Raw genomic sequence first — 6,792 nt, 5'->3', positions numbered from 1 at the left:
CATCCACCCTCTCGCTTCGCAGCACCTTTCATGATCTAGGAGAACTTTTGCCTAATTCTATTCAACTGACATCGTTTTAGAAAATGTCTTATTTCTTCCAGCTTCCCCTGTGTACGTGAAGAATATATTTGTCTTATTTTTTCCAGCCGTGATGTAGTGGCCCAGGCATGAAACTAAGTTAACATCCGTAGACTTCCCAGCCTTTCAAGTTAAATGGGGTAATAAAACCTGCCGTGTCTCTTCACGGGTTGTTGTCAGATCGACTAGTCATCATGCTAGAGCGGTGACTGACACACGCCCCTTTGCCTTCAGAGGCTGGGTCTACATAATAGTCATAGCTAAGAGCGCATCACGCGGGGGCCACATGGTCTCGCTTAGGGCAAGACGTGGGAACAAGCAGTCCTCAAGCCGCACTTTGAGAGCCATCCAGCACCAAGGGATGAGGTCTCGGTGCCCAGGGTGGGAGAGGGTGACTCAGCACCGCGAAGCTGAGTCTGGAAGGCTGGGGTGACCACGCGTGCAAGCCCAGAGATCTCAGAGTCCAGTTACATCCAGGAACCCATGCCTGCTACTACGAGTGGTCAGATGTGGGCCAGGGGCTGTGGACGAGGTTTAGAGATGATGCTTGAGATAGATTGAGACCATGCCATTAAACACATATATAGAGTGTAACAAATAATCTGGCCTTCATTAGGTAGGCCCTAAAGGAACAAGGAATTTTAAACAGTGGAAGGACATTACCCAGGAGTCCTGGAAAAAATACCTAAGCGTCAGCTATCCAAATGCTCCACAGCCCCTGCTCTTGTGTGTAATGAGGCTCTCGCAGTTTCCAGGCTGTTCCACTGAGCCGACTCCCTAATATTTCTAATTTCTAAATATATCTAATTTCTCATCTAATCATTCTGCTGAACAGTTAGTTGTTTCTAAGGTGGCTTTGGTTTCTCGGGCACCAAGCCTCTAGTTGAAATCATGCACTGCTCAGATTTAAGGAGAAACAGAGATTGGTCGTCTGCCTTTGGATAAGCAAAGGAGATTGGCGCTAATGACTCAAGAGAGGTTATTGAGAATTAAATCTCCATTGCATTTAGCCATGCCGTTTTATTAGTTGTCTTATCACAGAAGTGTGGGAAGATGAAGAATTTTCAATAGGCAGAGATTAATAGAACCATTAATAATTTTGGAAGTGTGAAGAGCCGTGGATGTTTTCTAAAGCGATATCATTGATTCTATAACAGATGAAACAAATTAGGTGACTTGCTTGAGGTCACACAACCTTTTTATCCCTAGAGATGCAACCGTCTGACATCTGCTTGAACATTTCATTCAGGCTTTTCTCTAGCGGTTGAATTCCTAACCAGATCGAAATGGTGATCCATTGAGAGGCTGTGACCGCCATGTCCGGCAGCCATACATTTTTCAGAGACAAAATGGAAACATAGAGCGACATAGATCAAAACTGGTTGGTTTCCTTGACTTTTGGACCAGAACAACTGAACTATGGGTTAAATATCTTCATAAGAAACTTAAATGGGCCAGGTAAAATATTTTAATGTTCTGTAATTGTGTCATAATAAATATCATTTTACATAGCATTTCCTTGCCGTAGCATTGATGTAACCACTGATGTTTAGGCTTCTGTAAGACTAGGGAACGGGCTGGAGGCTCCTTCTCCATTCAGTAGGTGACGAGCAGGGGAAGCCGTTCCTCGTGAGGTCTGGAACATGAGTAGAAGCCATTGAAGATGGTCCCAAATCAGGATGAGATGAACAAGGACTTCAGAAGAAAAAGAAAACAGAGAATTTACAAGCAGCTATGCAAGCTAAGGAGAAGCCAAGGCATTAAACAAAATGCTTCTGATTGGAAGTAGAAAATTAACCTACAAAAAGACACATAATATTTTTAGCCTGCACACTATAGAATTTCACCTCTTCTAGAATGTGGCTTCTGGAAAGTTTCTTTTAAACCTTAAATATATTGGTCATACTTCAAATATTGTGCTATTTCAACTCATTTCAATCCCCTCATAATATGGGGATGCTATTGATTATATTTTTAAAAACTGTGACATAGGAGAGCAATAGACATCTGTCCCTAAGTGTTATAAATGTTCTTTTATTATTAAGCCCTCCGTCTTCAGTCCTAGAGGGTCTCAGAAACATTCTCCTTGTTCATGCATTAATTACTGAATCTATCAGAAAAATTCTTAGCTAATATGTCAGTAGAGATTTATTATAAAAATTAAGAAGCAATAACTTTGTACTTTGGAAGATACATACTATATAAATCATTTCTTTTATAGAATCTAAAGCTTAGATTTTATCTATGGAGAGTAATTTTGCTCAGCATTTTCTTTAGTTAAAAGAATGGCTCTTTCTTAGTGTTGCTTTTTTAACCAAAAGAGAACAAATCCCATGTTTTTCGTGATCGCTAAATTTTCTGGGGAGCACCTGTATTGTGAGAGCTGTGTGAGGTGGCCATTTGACTTAACCAACCATTGGTTCCCAGCTCACTTAAGAGCTCACGATGTGAAGAAAGTCTATTTCTCATAATGAGTCAAGGTGAACATTACACATTACCTTTTTAGGTCTGTGTTCCTGCCAGTCTTTCTCTTAAAAGTCTATCCACAGAAGTTGTCCTGGAGATTCTTCTGGAACCGAACCCCAGTGCCAGCCTCCATGACATCAGTGTCAGGAATGAGGGACTGGAGAGGAGACGTGACACCTCTTTCAGAGGAAAATTTAAGATGGCTTTTTTTTAAAAAAAAAAAAATAAGAAAATGAGCAAATTAACTTAGAATTAAAAAGTGATCGTATTATTGTTTTAAAATTTCCATTCCCTTCTGCCCTGGGTCATCCATTTCTCTCCCAAGACTTTCTATTATTATGTTTATTTCAAGTGTAGTTGCCTTTACTTCTTCAAGGTTGGTTGTAACAGTCACTCCTAAGTCTTTGAGAATTCTGGCATCTGTGATGTATGAGGATTAGCATCTGCTGATTTTACTTTTACTTGTATGGTGATTTTTTTCCTGGGCCTTTGTGTGCTGAGGCATATGGGATCGATTCTAGGACATTTTGAATATTATGTTATGGGATCCCGGGCCTTGTTTAAATCCTAAGGAGAATGTTGATGGTTGGTTTCTTTTACAGCAGGCATCTCTGCAGGGTAGTTACAGGCTGCAGGCTTTTAGAATTTTATTCAGTGTGTTCTCATAGTAAGGATTGTATTAATTAATCATTGTTATGGGCTGAATCATGATCCCCCCCTTTTCCCTCCCCCCAGATTTCATATGTTGAAATTCTAACCCCCAGGACCTTAGAATGTGACTATATTTGGAGATAAAGTCTTTAAAGAGGTGATTAAGGTTAAATGAGGTCATATGGGTGGTTCCGAACTAGTATGACTGGCATCCTTATGCAAGAAGAGGACACAAATAGAAGAAAACCCGAGCGAAGACCCAGAAGAAGGCCACCTACCGGCCAGAGAGCGAGGCCTCGGAAACGCCAACCCTGTGACACCTTCGTCTCAGACGTCGCCTCCAGAACTATGAGGAAGTAAATTTCTATTGTTTAAGCCACCCAGTCTGTAGTAGTTATTATGGCAGCCCTAGAAAATGAATCCATTTTGGCTTGATGTTGTTTCGGCCACTATTCAATGAAATGAGCCTTTTTTAAAAAAAATCCTACTTATGAAATTAGCTCATGACATTATAATAAAGACATATAATAAATATACAAACTCATGTTCACATAAGATACAAGAAGGTATTAAATATGTTTTCTAGGGAGAGTGACTGGCGGGGGTGTCACGACAGTCGTGTTCATGGTAGTGACAGATAATCACGCCTTTTCCATATTGCAGACAAAATGGATGGCAGGTTTTAAAAACAGATATGGGAAAAGACATATATTTGACTATATGGTTTTTAAATGTCTTTACATGCAAGTTTTCCTAAGTAATAATATGAGTTATATAAGAACATTTGCAGCGTTCGCGGTACAGAGTTGACTTCCTTAATGGATAAAAGAATGTTTCCAAGTGAATTAAAAAAAAAACAACTATAATAGGCTGAGGGAGGTGGACATGTAGGCTATGAATGTGGAGCAATTCTCTCTCTCTCTCTCTCTCTCTCTCTCTCTCTCTCACACACACACACACACACACACACGCACACGCACACGCACACGCACACGCACACAAAACAGCCAACAGATATGAATGTCATACTCACAATGCAAAAGACATCAGCAAGCAAAGTGGCAGAACTTTCAAACACATGGGAAACCTCAGTATTGCTGTGCCGATGGGCTGTCTCCTGCCTTCCCAGTGACCTTTAGATCAGATCCCATATTTGGAGGGAGGTTTGGTAAAATATAGCAATGACCTTCACAGGAGAATGCCCTTTGACCCACGAGCGATGCTTGTCATCGTGATCCTAAAGACACACCAGTGAATGCATGCCAAAATTCAGCTTCCCAGGATGTTCATCACAATATCTCATAGTGGCGAAAATGTGGAAAGGGTGAAGTGTTTGACCGAAGAGGATGGGTTGAATAAATTTTGTTACATTCAAATAAGATATAAAGACTGATGTAAAGATATAGAGATATAAAGATTTGTTAATCTTCAAATATGGCAAAATACTGATTTACATTATGATGTGGAAAAAGTTTCAAAATTAATACCACGATTCCATTTTTGTAATGGAAAACATCTGCATATGAACACAAACCATTGTAAGGATGCACGTCGACATTCAGAAATGGGTGATTTCGAATGATGGGTATTTCTATTTTAGGTGATTTTTCAGTATTTTCTTCTGGATTATCTCTTTTCCATGCTTTCACGTAAATATACAATACTGTTTGTAAAAACCCAATATAACTTATTTAAATATAAGAAAGGTGCTCCGGAAATGGCAATAATAGGGTTGCTTCGATTCACAAACGTGACGATAGAGAATTTCTGGAAGAATAAGGGCCTTCGCATTCATTTTTTAGTGGGTAATGACTTGCTCCTGTCTGTTGACTTAACTGAAAATTACCTTTTATTTTAACAATTTAGAACTTTTCAAGTCAGAATAAAAGATGTTCTGCTGCTATGCATACCTTTGATTAAAGCTATTTATTTTATATTTACTCTCTTAGAATGAGACCAACCTCTACGTACCCGATTATGGATCAGCTAAGATGATTGAATGTCCACTATATTTTTACAAACAAATATGTACCATGGACCAAATGTTCTATTTTAAACCCAATGCTAAAAACAAGCGAACGAACAAACAAAAAATTCTAAAATACTATAAATCAATCAGATCTACTGGCAAACAAAACTGATGCTTTTAAAATGAATTACCTCTAACATAACATTATTCTTTCCCCAAGAATTAAGAACTATTGAGCCTGTTCAGGAGGGTGCGTGCATGTGTCAGTGAGAGTGCCTGGCTATTTTTGGCATGTGGAATCTATTCTCTTTCTGTTTACGGAAGTGACGAGGAAGCCTTATTGAGACTGCAGTATGCTAGGGTCGATCCTCTGGGTGGGGGGTTCTGGGTTCCCTATTCTTTACTGGAGGTCTGCCCATGTGAGCATCCTCTGTCGACCTGCCTCCAGCCCCCACTGAAGCAGAGACCAAAACGTTTTCTTTCTGGCTCACCATGTTGCACATAGGCCCTCCCAGGGGGCGGGTGGCAGTAACAGAGCTGTCACAGGACTGCCACAGATGGTTCTGTGCTAAATCTGCAGCCTCAGTGTATGCCTCCTTGGGGAACAGATGAGGTGGCTGGAAGCTGTGCTCATGTCACTCCAGAGACTCTCCTTGTGGGTTAATGGGCAGAGGCAGGACCGTTAATTACAGATGGCAAGGAAGGGCTGCCCATTCCTCCTCTTGCTTCTGCATTTCCAGGTTTGCATTTCGAATCAACAGGACAGAGACATGCTGGATGGTTTAGGTGAAGCAGAGTTACAAAAAATAAGGAATCCTCTCATGATGCCTTGCATAAAAGTCTGTAATAGAATTCAAGAGTTCCAAGGGTTCTTGGGCAAATAAAAATAATAGTTACCATTTTGAGTTTCCTGTGTGCCAGACACTGTACAAAGCGATATTATTCAACACATTATTTTGTTTTAAATGCACAAAAGTGCAGTATTCCTCCTTTACAGAACATTAAACTGAGACTCGGGTGGTTTAAGTAACTTGCTAAAGATCACACGGTTTGTAAATGAAGACAGAAACTGAGCCATTGTATTCACAAATCACACACACACACACACACACGACATCATTGTTAGGGCTTTCTTAACTAGGATTTATTTTAAGCTTGTCCCCAAATATTAAACAGATTTTGCTTAACGAGGCGAGCGAGCAAGCCTGTTTAAAGTTGGCAGACTATTTTTAGGAAATCTTATGTGCAAGTGTGGTTTACCTGAACAGCTTTATCTTTACTGAAAATGCGACGTTTTCTGCCATGGCATCTCTCAGTGTCTGTCTTTGTTAAGAATTCTCTCCTCTCATGATGTCCAATTCCTTTCTCGTTAATTTGTATTGAAAATTATTCTTTTTTGCCTTGAGTTCAGGATAGGGACATTGTTATTCTCTCTTTTTTTTCATAGACTGTCTCATATTTCCAACACTAGCCAGACAAATTGATGTGTTTTGGGGTGGCCAGTCACATTTTAGGGCAGACCTGTGGGACTGCATTAAAGTAATGAGCGTTTTCTATTTTAATTTAATGTCAGATCTTTGATCAGAGAAGCCCCAAATATTCTTTAAAGCATGTGCGTGAAGCTATCT

This window comes from Pteropus vampyrus, unplaced genomic scaffold (assembly GCF_000151845.1).
Source record: "Pteropus vampyrus isolate Shadow unplaced genomic scaffold, Pvam_2.0 Scaffold742, whole genome shotgun sequence".
Lineage (NCBI taxonomy): Eukaryota > Metazoa > Chordata > Mammalia > Chiroptera > Pteropodidae > Pteropus > Pteropus vampyrus.
Note: the sequence above shows the minus strand (reverse complement) of the source record.